Source organism: Dysidea avara, chromosome 9 (assembly GCF_963678975.1).
Source record: "Dysidea avara chromosome 9, odDysAvar1.4, whole genome shotgun sequence".
Classification (NCBI taxonomy): domain Eukaryota; kingdom Metazoa; phylum Porifera; class Demospongiae; order Dictyoceratida; family Dysideidae; genus Dysidea; species Dysidea avara.
This window is the reverse complement of record NC_089280.1, coordinates 29,068,127-29,081,977: the sequence shown is the minus strand read 5'-3', so window position 1 is coordinate 29,081,977 and position 13,851 is coordinate 29,068,127. Positions and strand designations below refer to the sequence as shown.

Below are 13,851 nucleotides of genomic sequence, written 5' to 3'. Positions count from 1 at the left end.
GAAAAGTTTTTCATAATGTTTCATTTCAGTTTACAGATGATAGTAGAATTCCAACAGGGGGTCTAATATAGTGGGTTCAAGGAATTGTCAAATTCCCACCCTGGGGGTATGGGGTTAAAATTGATAGGTGCATTATAAACCCCAGGTTCATAGATTTAAATCTATCAGTGGTTTGACATAGGGAGCCACATTTCTGTTACAGTGATGTAAAAATTATGCCTCAACTCACTTAAATAGTCCACCTACAACAACAGAACCAAGTCCTGCAATACCAGTAATCAACACGACCAGAGTTCTGATAATAAATTCAAACCCACAATCATAAGGTTAGCTCTAACGCACCTGTACACCGGTGGCGCGTACTAATCAGGTACCTCATTGGGATGGTGATCGTCATCAAAACATATCTATCTCAATTGCACAATCGAAGTTAATATCCTTTACTATAAAAGGTACGGATGGTTCAATTGTACTAACGTGCAAGCGGCGTAATTTTTCCATACCGCGCTATTATTGTTCGGAGGCTTGGCACAACTTAGCGCTAATGACTATGAGCAACGCTTGCAGGGCTACAATGCCACCAGCGATTGGCTATCGCCTTGGTGACAGTAGCCCGACTGTCACCGTCCACCGGTGGAAATAGCCTTTCGTAGCTCTAAGCGCCACCGGTATACAGGTGGCTATAGAGCTGCCCTTCATTTTTTTTAAAAATCGCATGCGGTTAGACGAAACCGCAGTTGTATGCCTTGCGTTCCTTTGTGCATTCCGAACATTGATCGCCTTGTTATCGCTTCAGTATTCACTCAATCACCTCAAGATTCACATCATCGATTTCACCATACATGATTACCCTACAGAAGGCATTCCAGTATCCAAGATTTTTTAATAAAAAAAATCTCCGTATATTCCCCAATAGAACCCTGGCACAAAACAACAACTCGCGTTCAACTTGGGATTGCTCCGTAGTCTGAGCTCCAATGAGGATGAACTTCGCTATGGGGTTTGTCCACACGATAATCATCATGAAAATCTTAGTTTTGTCGTGCGCGTTACATATAAGTAAGTTTTGTGTTGTTTTGTAATCTTTTCAAGGCTTGTAATGTATGGATTGTACTAAGTTTCTGGGTCGCACTATTGGTGTTTCTCCAACTATTGCTCGATCGGTAGCTTCTGCTAACATGAAGCAACAAATTTTACAATTTTTACAATCCATCGATAAGTGTTCTGTTCGGGGAGAATATAAGATATGGATCTTAAAAAACTTTGTGTCTTCTGTTCTACATTTTCATTTAGCTGTTGAGAGGCTTACCGTGTCTTCTATTATTTCAGCACAGTCATCAGTATTGAAATTTGTGAAAAATTGGTTGAACCTCCCCAGAAATTGTACTCCTGGAACTGTTTTCCACCCGGATGTGTTGGATCTCCCCTTTTTACCACACCTGAAGCAATCAGCCAAACTTTCATACATTCTGGCTATTGAACGGTCAGTTGATCCACTGATTATAGAGCTGCGACATTCTATTTTAGCTAACAGATCCGATATCTCTTCCACTGTCCTTGACTGTTTATCTGCTGCTAAGGCTTCAGTTGCCAACATTCACTCTGCAACTTTCAAGAACCATGCTCGCCACAACTTACGCTCTGCTCACATTGAATATTGGAAGTCAAAACTGGAACCATTAACTGTTCAAAATAAATTTTTAGATATTGTAACTCTGGAGCAAGCTTGCCCTCTGTGGAAGAGACTGATGTATGGCCTCCCTGAAAAACAGCTGTCCTTCCTGCTACGTGCTGGTTGTGACACTCTACCAACCCCTATGAACCTGGCCAGATGGAACATCATTACTGACCCTAGATGTGCTCTTTGTCAAGCTCCTCAACCCACAACAAACCATATTTTGACTGGCTGTCCTGCTGCTCTAGATCAAGGCAGGTATACCTGGAGACATGATTCAGTTTTACAGGTCCTTGTTCATGGGCTCCAACAGCATTTACCTGAAACATTCAAACTTTACGCTGACCTTCCTGGTTATCTAGCTAGTTCCAGCCCCCCTAGTACCATCCCAACCAATCTTTCCTCCACCCTCAGCAGGCCTGACTTGGTATTGGTTTCTAATGATTCCATTTGTTTGTTCGAATTGACAGTACCAACTAATACCCAGCAACATCTTCTTGCTGCTAGAGCTAGAAAGGAAGATCGATATAGCTCCTTGCAATATGACCTCCAGCTTTCTGGGTTAACTGTCAATCTTGTTCCAATTGAAATTGGTTGTTTAGGCCACTTTTTGCCAGAAACAATTGCTCAAATGGCTACTGCTTGTGAAGTGCCAAAGAAAACCATAAGATCCTTGTTTGAGCAGGCAGCTCGCATTGCTGTGTCCTGTTCTTACAGAATTTTTAATTCTAGAGCCTCCCCGGGCTGGGATCTTTTAGACCACCTTAGGTAAACTTTAAGTATTACATATATGTAGATATAGTTTTTTTTTTTTTTTTTTTTTGTGTATTGTAATTTAATTTACCTTTAGTTAATGTAAGTCTTGCCAGGGCTCCTGTACTGATCCATCAGCACATGGTACCCCTGTGTCTAGGCCCCTGTATGCTTGTAATGTATATTTTGTCTTAATCATTAAGACGTTTATTCTCCCTGTAGAATACTTTAAAACTTAAAAAAACGTAGTGTCGGGTGGAAGGTAGTCACTGGTGCTTACTTTAAAGTGCGTAGTTACTTCGCTCCGGTTAGCAATTTTCAGCTCCAGAGCAATTTTCTGATGGCTGTGTCATCAGCTCAAAAATGCAAACCACTTCAAAGTCAGCAAACAATGCCATAATTGAAACCACAACTCCACCTTAGGTATTGTTGCATCATTGTGGCACCTCCACTTTAGTTGTTTACCTTTATAAGTTGTTAACTTGATGTTTTTACCAACTTGAGATAGCCACTTACCTATGGATATACACCATTGTATTGAGTAGTGTGCATTAGGTGAAACATATTTGCTCACCGCAAAACATACAAAGATCACTGAGATCCGATAACACAATGATTTGAAGTTACTCTCATTGCATGTACAAACTTGCAGCTAGAAGCAAGTGCAGTTTCAAGACAGTCCAGATTGCTAGATGGCTTCCTGATTCAATTGTGCTATTTTTCCCTTTAAAATGTATGGGGAGCTCTGAAGAAAAATGTACCTTTTTTTCAGTTTTAAAGCACTGTGCGTGCCAAAGTAGTTAATTCTAACCCAAAAAACTATATATTTCTGAGATCAACAATCAATACTCTATTGAGCATGTAAAAAGTCCATTTTCCCAAAATTTAAAAATCGGGCTGGAATGCCTACCTACAGTCGTGATTTCAGCACCAAACGAAATTTCAGTCGTCCTCAGTCGACCTAGAGGCCAAATACAAATCCCAGATTGTTGTTTTCCGCAATTCTCGCTTGGCATGTAGGGCAATGTGTCTTTAAACTGTTCTAAAAGTTTCGTTCAGATTGAAACATTTGTTTTCGAGAATGGCTAGTTTGAAATTTGAATTTAGTCGCCCCCACGTCATTTGCTCTCTAAGAATTTTACTCGGAGTTTAAAGAATGACGCAGAGCACAACTGCGGTCACTGGGTATTGATGAACTGGCGCTCTATGTAGTTAATCAGTACATATAGCCACCAAGAAGTGTGCTGCCATAGATTATAGTCCATAGATATAATCTATGGTGCTGCATACCATCCTTCGTTTTGAAATTAGTCGCCCCCACATAATTTGTCCTCTAAGGGCGCGGCTTAAAGAATGACACAAGAGTACAACTGCGGTTACCAGTTGTTGACACAAGCTGTGAGTAATTAGCACATGTAGCTAGCTTAAAAGGAAGTGTGCAAAATCGCCTAATACAATTGTCACCATGCATTATTGCATTTTATAGCACCCCCACACAAAATTACACATGTAATTACAACATACAGAGGAGACACATGAATACCAAACATTTTTCACAACAATAATGTAAGAATTGTACAATAATGACTGTAATATAACTGCTATGCAAATGTTTTCCAGTGGCCCGCCATGGTAGCAAGTCTCACATGACGGCATGTATATTCATCCAAACACAATGGGAGTAACGAGTAAGTATGATGACAACAAGTTGGTATGACTCCATTTGTAGAATCCAGATGAGTGGGTGTGGCTCCAGTGTGTCTAAACAGTTAACAAACATTCCTGTTATAAATACGTGCTAGAGTTGCAATATAATAGTATAGTATTTAAATGCAATAATACATAGTCTCCATTGCATCACTATCAAACGACACTAAGTGGAGGATATTGTTGCATCTCTAGTATGTACACTCTATCAGTACAACCTGTCTTAATGGCCACTAGTATAGAAAGACAACCACTCTTGAAAAGCCAATTCCAATTGAGAATTTATACACTGTTACCTGCTGAATGAGTGAAGGTGGCAATAAACAAGTTCCACCGTAATTTATACACGTGATCTGATCCTGTATATGTGACTGGATTTTGGAAAAACGATCCAAATCGCACATTAGAAGTTTCAAGATAAACGGTTTTAAAGAATTGAAGCCAGCATAACTCGCCAGGGATAGCAAGCATGCGTATGAAATTTACACAAAAGATGCATCAATCTGTTACCTTTCAAGCCACTTCCAGTACTTGGAGCTGCTTGTACAGTTTCCCGCCAAATAAGATAGGAAGTCTGAGTAGTTGGACGAGCGAAGTAGTATCACGAGTGCTCACAAAGGGGTGGAGGCTGGGGGGTGGCGGGGAGGGCAAGAGATAGACCTCAAAATGGAGGCAGACCACGATTGGAGTCTAGACACGAGAATACAGGGCTGTGCTGGCTCCTTAGTGGCTGATATGTAGTAAAATCAACAGAGAACACGTCTGGCCAACATTATAAGGCTGTCCACCAGTAAACCACTGATTCTTGCCAAGCCAGGTCCTTTACAAGGCCTGAAACCGCCATTTGAGCACTCCACACCACCCAGAAAAGACGTGTGTAAAAACCAGCCTCGTGTAGTTTGAGTAGTGCTGAGGGTCAAAACTTGTAGTACGATAGTGTAGCTATCCACTGGTGGTGTTAGTTTGATTTTGCCTGATGTGCGATTTGGATTGGTTCTGTAAAATCTGGTCACATATTCTGTCAGTGGATGAGATCCACTTGGCCAGGCCAAAATGTGACTCAAGTGCCCTGGATGATCCATATTCAACCAACTTATGGCCCAGTGGCACAATGGAACTGACTATTTATAGAGAATACAATTATATTTATTTCTAAGATGTGTGGATGTGTGGACACATTACAACACATTACATGTACATACAAGACATGCTACGTACTGTTTTAGCATTTCAAGTCACCACAATATACACGTACCAGTCAACAATGCTTCATAGTGCCCATCAGTAAACCTGAAGAAAAGTTACGAAAAATAAAAATTCACATAAGTACAATGAAACCTCATTAATATGGCAGGCTGTGAAACCAAAAAATTTGGCCTGAATAACAAGGTGGCCTTATTAATGAGGTCATAAGTAATGCTTAGCTATATTTGGGACCTACTAGAGGTGGCCAATATAATGAGGTGGTCTTATTAAAGAGGTGGCCACTAAGTGAGGTTTCACTGTACATATAGTTCACAATATTGTGAACAATATTAATGGTTAACAATATACACTGAAACCTGAGGGTCACTTCTTGTGGAAGATTGCTCTCTACACAAAATGACACATTCAGAGATCAAGACACACGGTAGTGTGTCGTGCGGCCCAAGAAGCCGGCGCGCCACACCGTGAGTATATTGACAGGAAGAACGAAAACGTCATTTTCACACCTTTGTATCTCGGTGATCACTTATCTGATTGGAACCAAATTTGCTACACAGTTGCCCGGCAGCCACGGGAGTCTACATTCCAAATTTGAAGGAAATCGCTCCAGCCATTTCCGAGATACGAGCTGCCAAAGTTTGGTTTTTTTTCTTCGTTTTTTTTTCCTTCTTCTTCGTCTTTTCGCACACTTGCAAAAATTGCTATAACACGCAAACGCGTACTCCGATCGCTTTGAAATTTGGCACACAGAAAGGGAGTCCAAAGGCGAATCCTAGCATCAAATTTGGTACAAATCTGATGAATGGTTCAGGAGTTATGACCGATTATTCGCGTAAAACAAGATCGATTTGTTGTCACGCCTACAGGGTAAACCGCTTCATGGAATGAGTTGAAAATTGCTATGTAGATGGAATAACCATCGTAGGAGTGCCTTTTGGTGGTTTGAAAGGAATCGAGATAAAGACCACGGAGATATGACACAAAACCCAACCTGTGTCACAATTACGCGATCGATTTTTATGAATAAAAAAGTATTAGTTTTCACGCCTACTAGGCAAACCGCTTAGAGCAATGAGCTGAAAATCGGTGTATAGCTGGAATAATCTTCATAGAAAGTTCTTGCAGTAGTACAGAAGAATCGGATTACAAACCACTGAGTTATGATTCGAAAGCCAACTCCGTGTAGCAAATGCGAGATCGAGATACTCTAATAGAACAGTCACCCTAATACAGCATTCGGCTAATTTATTTACTCCATTATAGAATTTTATTACATCACAAGTTATTCTGTAGGGAGTTCAGCTGCAAACAGTTAATCTTATAGACAGTTCAGCAAGAAGACAGTCACCATGTGGAGAGTTAAGCAAATATACCACTATAGAGATTCAGAACATTACAAGTCACACTGAACAAAGTTCAGCTATAAACAAGTCATGCACTGTGTAGAGAATTCAGCTACAATTAAGTCACTCTCTAGAGAATTCAGTTACACAGAATTCTGCTACACATAAGTCACTGTGGAGAGAGTTCAGCTACAAACAAATTTCCCTTTAGAGTGATCAGCTACAAACAAAACACTTTGCAGGGTGTTCAACTGCAACAAATCAATTACCTTTAGAGCGATCAGCAATGAACAAATCAACACAAATCTACCTGTAGAGAGATCAGCTAGAAACAAACCACCCTGAAGAGAGTTCAGCTACAAAAAATCACCCTGTAGAGACATCAGCTAGAAACTAGACACAATGTAAGGAGTTCAGCTACAAGCAATCACCCTGTAGAGAGTTCAGCTAAAACAAATCAACCTGCAGAGAGATCAGCTACAAACAAATCACCTTATAGAGAGTTCAGCTACAAACAGATTACCTGTAGAGAGATCGGCTACAAACAAATCAACCTGCAGAGAGATCAGCTATATACACACAAATCAACTTGTAGAGAGATCAGCTACAAACAAATCACCCTGTAGAGAGATCAGCTACAAACTAGACACAAAGTAAGGAGTTCAGCTACAAGCAAATTACCCTGTAGAGAGTTCATCTACAAACAAATCAACCTGTAGAGCAATCAGCTAGAAACAAATCACCCTGAAGAGAGGTCAGCTACAAAAAATCACCCTGTAGAGAGATCAGCTAGAAACAAATCACCCTGAAGAGAGGTCAGCTACAAAAAAAATCACCCTGTAGAGAGATCAGCTACAAACAAATTGCCATGTAGAGAGATCGGCTACAAACAAATCAACCTGCAGAGAGATCAGCTTCACACAAATCAACTTGTAGAGAGTTCAGCTACAAACAAATTACCCTGTAGAGAGATCGGCTACAAACAAATCAGCCTGTAGAGAGTTCAGCTAAAACAAATCAACCTGCAGAGAGATCAACTACAAACAAATCACCTTATAGAGAGTTCAGCTACAAACAAATTACCCTATAGAGAGATCGGCTACAAACAAATCAACCTACAGAGAGATCAGCTACACACAAATCAACTTGTAGAGAGATCAATTACAAACAAATCACCCTGTAGAGAGATCAGCTAGAAACTACACACAATGTAAGGAGTTCAGCTACAAATAAATCACCTTATAGAGAGTTCAGCTACAAACAAATCACTCTGTAGAGAGATCAGCTAGAAACTGGACACAATGTAAGGAGTTCAGCTACAAGCAAATCACCCTTTAGTGAGTTCAGCTACAAACAAATCAACCTGCAGTGAGATCACCTACAAAAAAGTACCTTGTACAGAGTTCAGCTACAAACAAATTACCCTGTAGAGAGATCGGCTACAAACAAATCAACCAGTAGAAAGATCAGCTACACACAAATCAACTTGTAGAGAGATCAGCTACAAACAAATCACCCTGTAGAGAGATCAGCTAGAAGCTAGTCACAATGTAAGGAGTTCAGCTACAAGTAAATCACCCTGTAGAGAGTTCAGCTAAAACAAATCAACCTGCAGAGAGATCAGCTACAAATAAATCACTTTATAGACAGTTCAGCTACAAACAAATTACCTTGTAGAGAGGTCGGCTGCAAATTAATCAACCTGCAGAGAGATCAGCTACACACAAATCAACTTGTAGAGAGATCAGCTACAAACAAATCACCCTGTAGAGAGATCAGCTAGAAACTAGATACAATGCAAGGAGTTCAGCTACAAGCAAAATCACCCTTTAGTGAGTTCAGTTACAAACAAATCAACCTGCAGTGAGATCACCCACAAAAATGCACTTGTACAGAGTTCAGTTACAAACAAATCACCCTGTAGAGAGATCAGGTAGAAGAATTCACCTTGTAGAGAGTTCATTTACAAAGAAACCATCATATAGAGAGTTCAGCTACAAAGAAATTACCCCGTAGAGAGTTCAGCTAGAAGAAGTCACCTTGTAAAGAGTTTAGCTACAAAGAAACCATCATGTACAGAGTTCAGCTACAAAGAAACCACCTGTACAGAATTCAACTACAAATAAATCACCCTGTATAGAGATCAGCTAGAAGAAATTACCTTGTAGATAGTTCAGCTACAACAATTCATCCTGTAGAAAAATCATGCTAGAAGAAGTCACCTTGTAGAGTGTTCAGTTACAAAGAAACCATCATGTAGAGAGTTCAGCTGCAAACAAATCACTCTGTAGAGAGTTCAGCTACAAAGAAACCGCCATGTAGAGAGTTCAGCCTCATACAAACCACCTAGTAGAGAATTCAACTACAACAAATCACCCTGTAGAGAAGAAGTTACCTTGTAGAGAGTTCAGCTACAAAGAAACCACCATGTAGAGAGTTTAGCTGCAAACAATTCAAATGTAGAGAGTTCAGCTAGAAACAAATCACCCCGTAGAGAGATCAACTGGACGAAGTCACCTTGTAGAGAGTTCAGCTACAAAGAAACCATCATGTAGAGAGTTCAGCTGCAAACAAATCACCCTGCAGAGAGTTCAGCTACAAACAAATCACCCTGTATAGAGATCAGCTAGAAGAAATTACCTTGTAGATAGTTCAGCTACAACAATTCATCCTGTAGAAAAATCATGCTAGAAGAAGTCACCTTGTAGAGTGTTCAGTTACAAAGAAACCATCATGTAGAGAGTTCAGCTGCAAACAAATCACTCTGTAGAGAGTTCAGCTACAAAGAAACCGCCATGTAGAGAGTTCAGCCTCATACAAACCACCTAGTAGAGAATTCAACTACAACAAATCACCCTGTAGAGAAGAAGTTACCTTGTAGAGAGTTCAGCTACAAAGAAACCATCATGTAGGGAGTTCAGCTACAAAGAAACCACCATGTAGAGAGTTTAGCTGCAAACAAATCACCTGTAGAGAGTTCAGCTAGAAACAAATCACCCCGTAGAGAGATCAACTGGACGAAGTCACCTTGTAGAGAGTTCAGCTACAAAGAAACCATCATGTAGAGAGTTCAGCTGCAAACAAATCACCCTGCAGAGAGTTCAGCTACAAAAAATCACCCTGTAGAGAGTTCAGCTAGACAAAGTCAGCTTATAGAGAGTTCAGCTACAAAGAAACCATCATGTAGAGAGTTCGGCTATAAAGACACCACCATGTAGAGAGTTTAGCTGCAAACAAATCACCTGTTACAGAGAGTTCAGCTACAAAGAAACCATCCTGTATATAGTTCAGCTACATTTCAAGTCACCCAGTAGAGAGATCAGCTGCAAAAAAATCCTGTGGGGAATAATGAGCATGTAATAAATATATGTATATAATTTGTATAATTACTAATAAAATCAAAAATAATTGAAGTACTAAAATTCTTCTTTAAGTTCTTTTCTTCTTCCTGTGGTAAAGAAAAAAACACATGGGTTAAAAAAGCCCCAAAGCCAGCCATAGGCCGGCTTTGCAGTATACAAATACAAAAAGAAGTGATATCTAATCAAAAACAGCCAAGCTGTAAAAAAAGGTGCGGCCCCCATAAAGGCCATGGTGAAAAAAGATGTGAAATCCAAGGTGGCGGCCAAGAAATGGCTGTGATGGTAGGTTAATGGTTACATTTTAATAACGACAATTCAGGTGAATTTTGTGCCGCTTGGTCTTGGCACCAAATTCACCTGAATTGTTGTTATTAAAATGTAACCATTAACCTACCATCACAGCCATTTCTTGGCCGCCACCTTGGATTTCACATCTTTTTTCACCATGGCCTTTATGGGGGCCGCACCTTTTTTTACAGCTTGGCTGTTTTTGATTAGATTGTATTTAGATGGATGATACAGTAACGCATTGTGACTTCAATACTCATGATGTGTCACTGCTAGGCAGCAACCATATACACGGCACTGCCACATCGCACTTGCTCGCACACCCAATTTTGCTAAAGATTTTACAAATTGATAATTAAGGGGTGTGTCAACTAGCTGTTTTGCTCGCAAGACTGTGTGGCAGCTGTTTCCCTTCTGTACAAGTGGCCACCAAGACAGGTCCACTGTGGATGAAAGCCAGGCATTAGATATTTGGTATTTCATGTGTTGAAGACATTCCAGGGCTTCTGGTAGTCTCAAATCTCACCACAGTTTAACTCAGGCAGTGTTGTGGTCACCACTAAACTACTGGAATGCTGTGTTATGTTCATCTTATGCTTGGCTACTATATTGTAGAACTGAAATGGATACTCTGAAAAATATATCCTATGGATAATGACTTCATCACTTTCTTCATCAGGAGCTTATAAGGACCAATAGTGAAACTTTTTACACTTGGGGCTGACAGTCAACTGCCTATGTCTGAAGCAGTGCTTTTGGTGCTCTAACAGATTGGCTGCCCCCTTGCTGCCAGCACTCACTGTCTCATACGCTGTCATACACTAAATCCATCCCTATAGCCAGTTAGAACAGCATGCTTCTTAACTTTTTTTAAGGCTGCATAATGCAGCCACCTCTTTAAAAGGCAAGGTCAGAAAATTTTGTCCCTACGGCCTGAATAATGACCAGTTTTCACTGTACTATTAGTGATTAGTGATCATGGGGGATTATTTATTAAGATACTAAGATATACAAACGCTACAACCTCTAAATATAGCATTAAATTTTTTACCCTGGTCCAATGTCTCGTAATAATCGTGACTTCGTGAGAGACTCTACTGTGACAAATACATGTTTATCATGATATGTGCTAATCGCCTTTTTACAAGTAAGTTTTACAACACAAATACGTGTATAGTTAAACTCACCAATTGCCACTAAATCCCTTCAACACGAAAAGACAAGTAATGAGACAACCTTGGAGACAACAGCCACACAAGCCTATTCTGGTGCGTTTATTTAGTAGTAATATAAATTTTAAAGGCGTTTATTTACAACAGGACATAATTATGCGCCCCTCTATTGTCTCTGTACATACTTGCCTTTTCTTTACTATTCTCATTTCATTTCACAAGATCTCTTGGCAGGGGCATAGCTTCTTCACTTGAATTAGTCAATGCTTGAAGTAGATCGAGATACTCTAATAGAACAGTCACATTTCTACAAGTGCCATATTTTTATATTGTAAAGTGTGTAAGTAGCTAGTAATTTAAACTACCGTACGCAAGGAAATTTTGACGTCAAAAACATTTGACGAATTTGACGAATCAGTACGAATCGTCAATATTTAATTCGTCAAACTTTAACTGATTAAGCGCCTCTGTACTTTGTGCTGTGCAAAAGCACATAAAACCAGTCTTTAGTAAATACATTTTGAAGGCGCTTAGGCAAGTCCAAGCATTTCGTCAACTTTTAATTCGTCAAATCTGCACAATTGTGAATTCGTCAAATTTTTTTGACGTCAAAATTTCCTTGCGTACGGTATACAATCCGATGCTAAGCAGAAGTTGTAACTATGCTAAATATTGATTGCTGTGTTACAGCTGTTTTGTGACTGCTCTAATAAAGTATCTTGATCGTTTCAATGCAGTACAAGATGAAAGGCAAAGTGTTGTTAAGGGTTTACTAGTTAAAATGGGTGTTAGTTGACTGCAGTTGCATGCCACTAACAGGGCCGTCGAGAGAAATTAGAGGGCCCAGGGAAAAGAGTTAAAGAGGGGCCCAGGGGCAAGGAAGGGTCTAAATCCTGACTGCTCTATTAGAGTATATCGATCTTTCTTTAATTATACAGGTATTCAAGTGGCCCCTTTCGGGCTGTGGTAGGGGGAAAAATACCCCAGTTACCCCCAATGTGGGCGGCCCTGGCCACTAAAATTACAGTTATATTTTAATATTCTGTCACGGTAATCTGGGGTTTCTGTCATAACCATAGAAACTCACCTACTGTTATCAACAGTGCATTGCTTATTCTAACAAAAAGTATTGAAATCCCATCCAAAAACAGCTTATAGCTGTAAAAAAAGTGCGCGTCCAAGTAAAGCAGAGTTAACTGCAACAAAAAGTAATGATATCATAATGCGGCCATGTGCGAGGTGTGCAAGTTGTAAAATTAATATTAGCTAATCAGATAATACAATGTTATTGTTAAAGTGTTAATGAGAACTATGTAATGCTGCTAGTTTTTAAGTGTGTGAGCATCTTCATAAATGCCACATAAATTTAATTCTCAATAAAGCAATGTGTATAGATTCTCTGATAGTAATAAATAGTTTGAGTTTGGCCACCTTTCCTTTGTTCGTAGCATTGCTGTATACAGGAAAGGCGGCCAAACTCAAACTATTTATTACTATCAGAGAATCTATACACATTGCTTTATTGAGAATTAAATTTATGTGGCATTTATGAAGATGCTCACACACTTAAAAAATAGCAGCATCACATAGTTCTCATTAACACTTTAACAATAACATTGTATTATCTGATTAGCTAATATTAATTTTACAACTTGCACACCTCGCACATGGCCGCATTATGATATCATTACTTTTTGTTGCAGTTAACTCTGCTTTACTTGGACGCGCACTTTTTTACAGCTATAAGCTGTTTTTAGATGGGATTACATTTACTCATGGTCACACCAGATCCTCTACACATAATAAACTCAAACATCGTCTCCATATTACTAACTTAAATAGAAACTCTTATTTCCATCGCTTTCCTAGCTTGTGGAATGCTCTTCCTGTAATCAATACCAATTTATTAATTGCAACCATCAAGGCTAAACTAAAGAAATTTATGTGGAATCATTTTGTAGCTCATTTTGACGATGACAATCACTGTACCTACCATTATCTATGTCCGTGCAGCAAATGTCATGATCTCTCGTCACCATCAAACTTTCAAACACTATAGCTAAGTTATAATTAGTTAAAGTAATTATAATGTATATATAACTTGTGTTTTTAGGCTGCAAGCACCAGTTGTTTGCAGACCCTTGGCATACTTGCCATAAAGTAATAATAAATAAATAAATAAAAATATTTGTAGCTGAACTCTCTATAGGGTGACTTGCTTCTTGCTGAACTGTCTATAAGATTAACTGTTTGCAGCTGAACTCCCTACAGAATATGGTAATAGAATTCTATAATGGAGTAAATAAATTAGCTGAATGCTCTATTAGGGTGACTGTTCTATTAGA

The 13,851-nt window shown here is 39.4% G+C and overlaps 1 long non-coding RNA gene across 1 annotated transcript; it reads right to left on the bottom strand.

Annotated features, from left to right (window-relative positions):
* Positions 1-3,609: 3,609 nt before the first annotated feature.
* On the bottom strand, positions 3,610-11,824 carry LOC136267161 (uncharacterized). The gene is made up of 3 exons (XR_010706547.1): positions 11,522-11,824; positions 5,354-5,425; positions 3,610-4,189 (listed from the first exon to the last, which is right to left on the bottom strand). It is a non-coding gene; the product is annotated as an uncharacterized lncRNA (long non-coding RNA).
* Between the last annotated feature and the right edge of the window lie 2,027 nt (positions 11,825-13,851).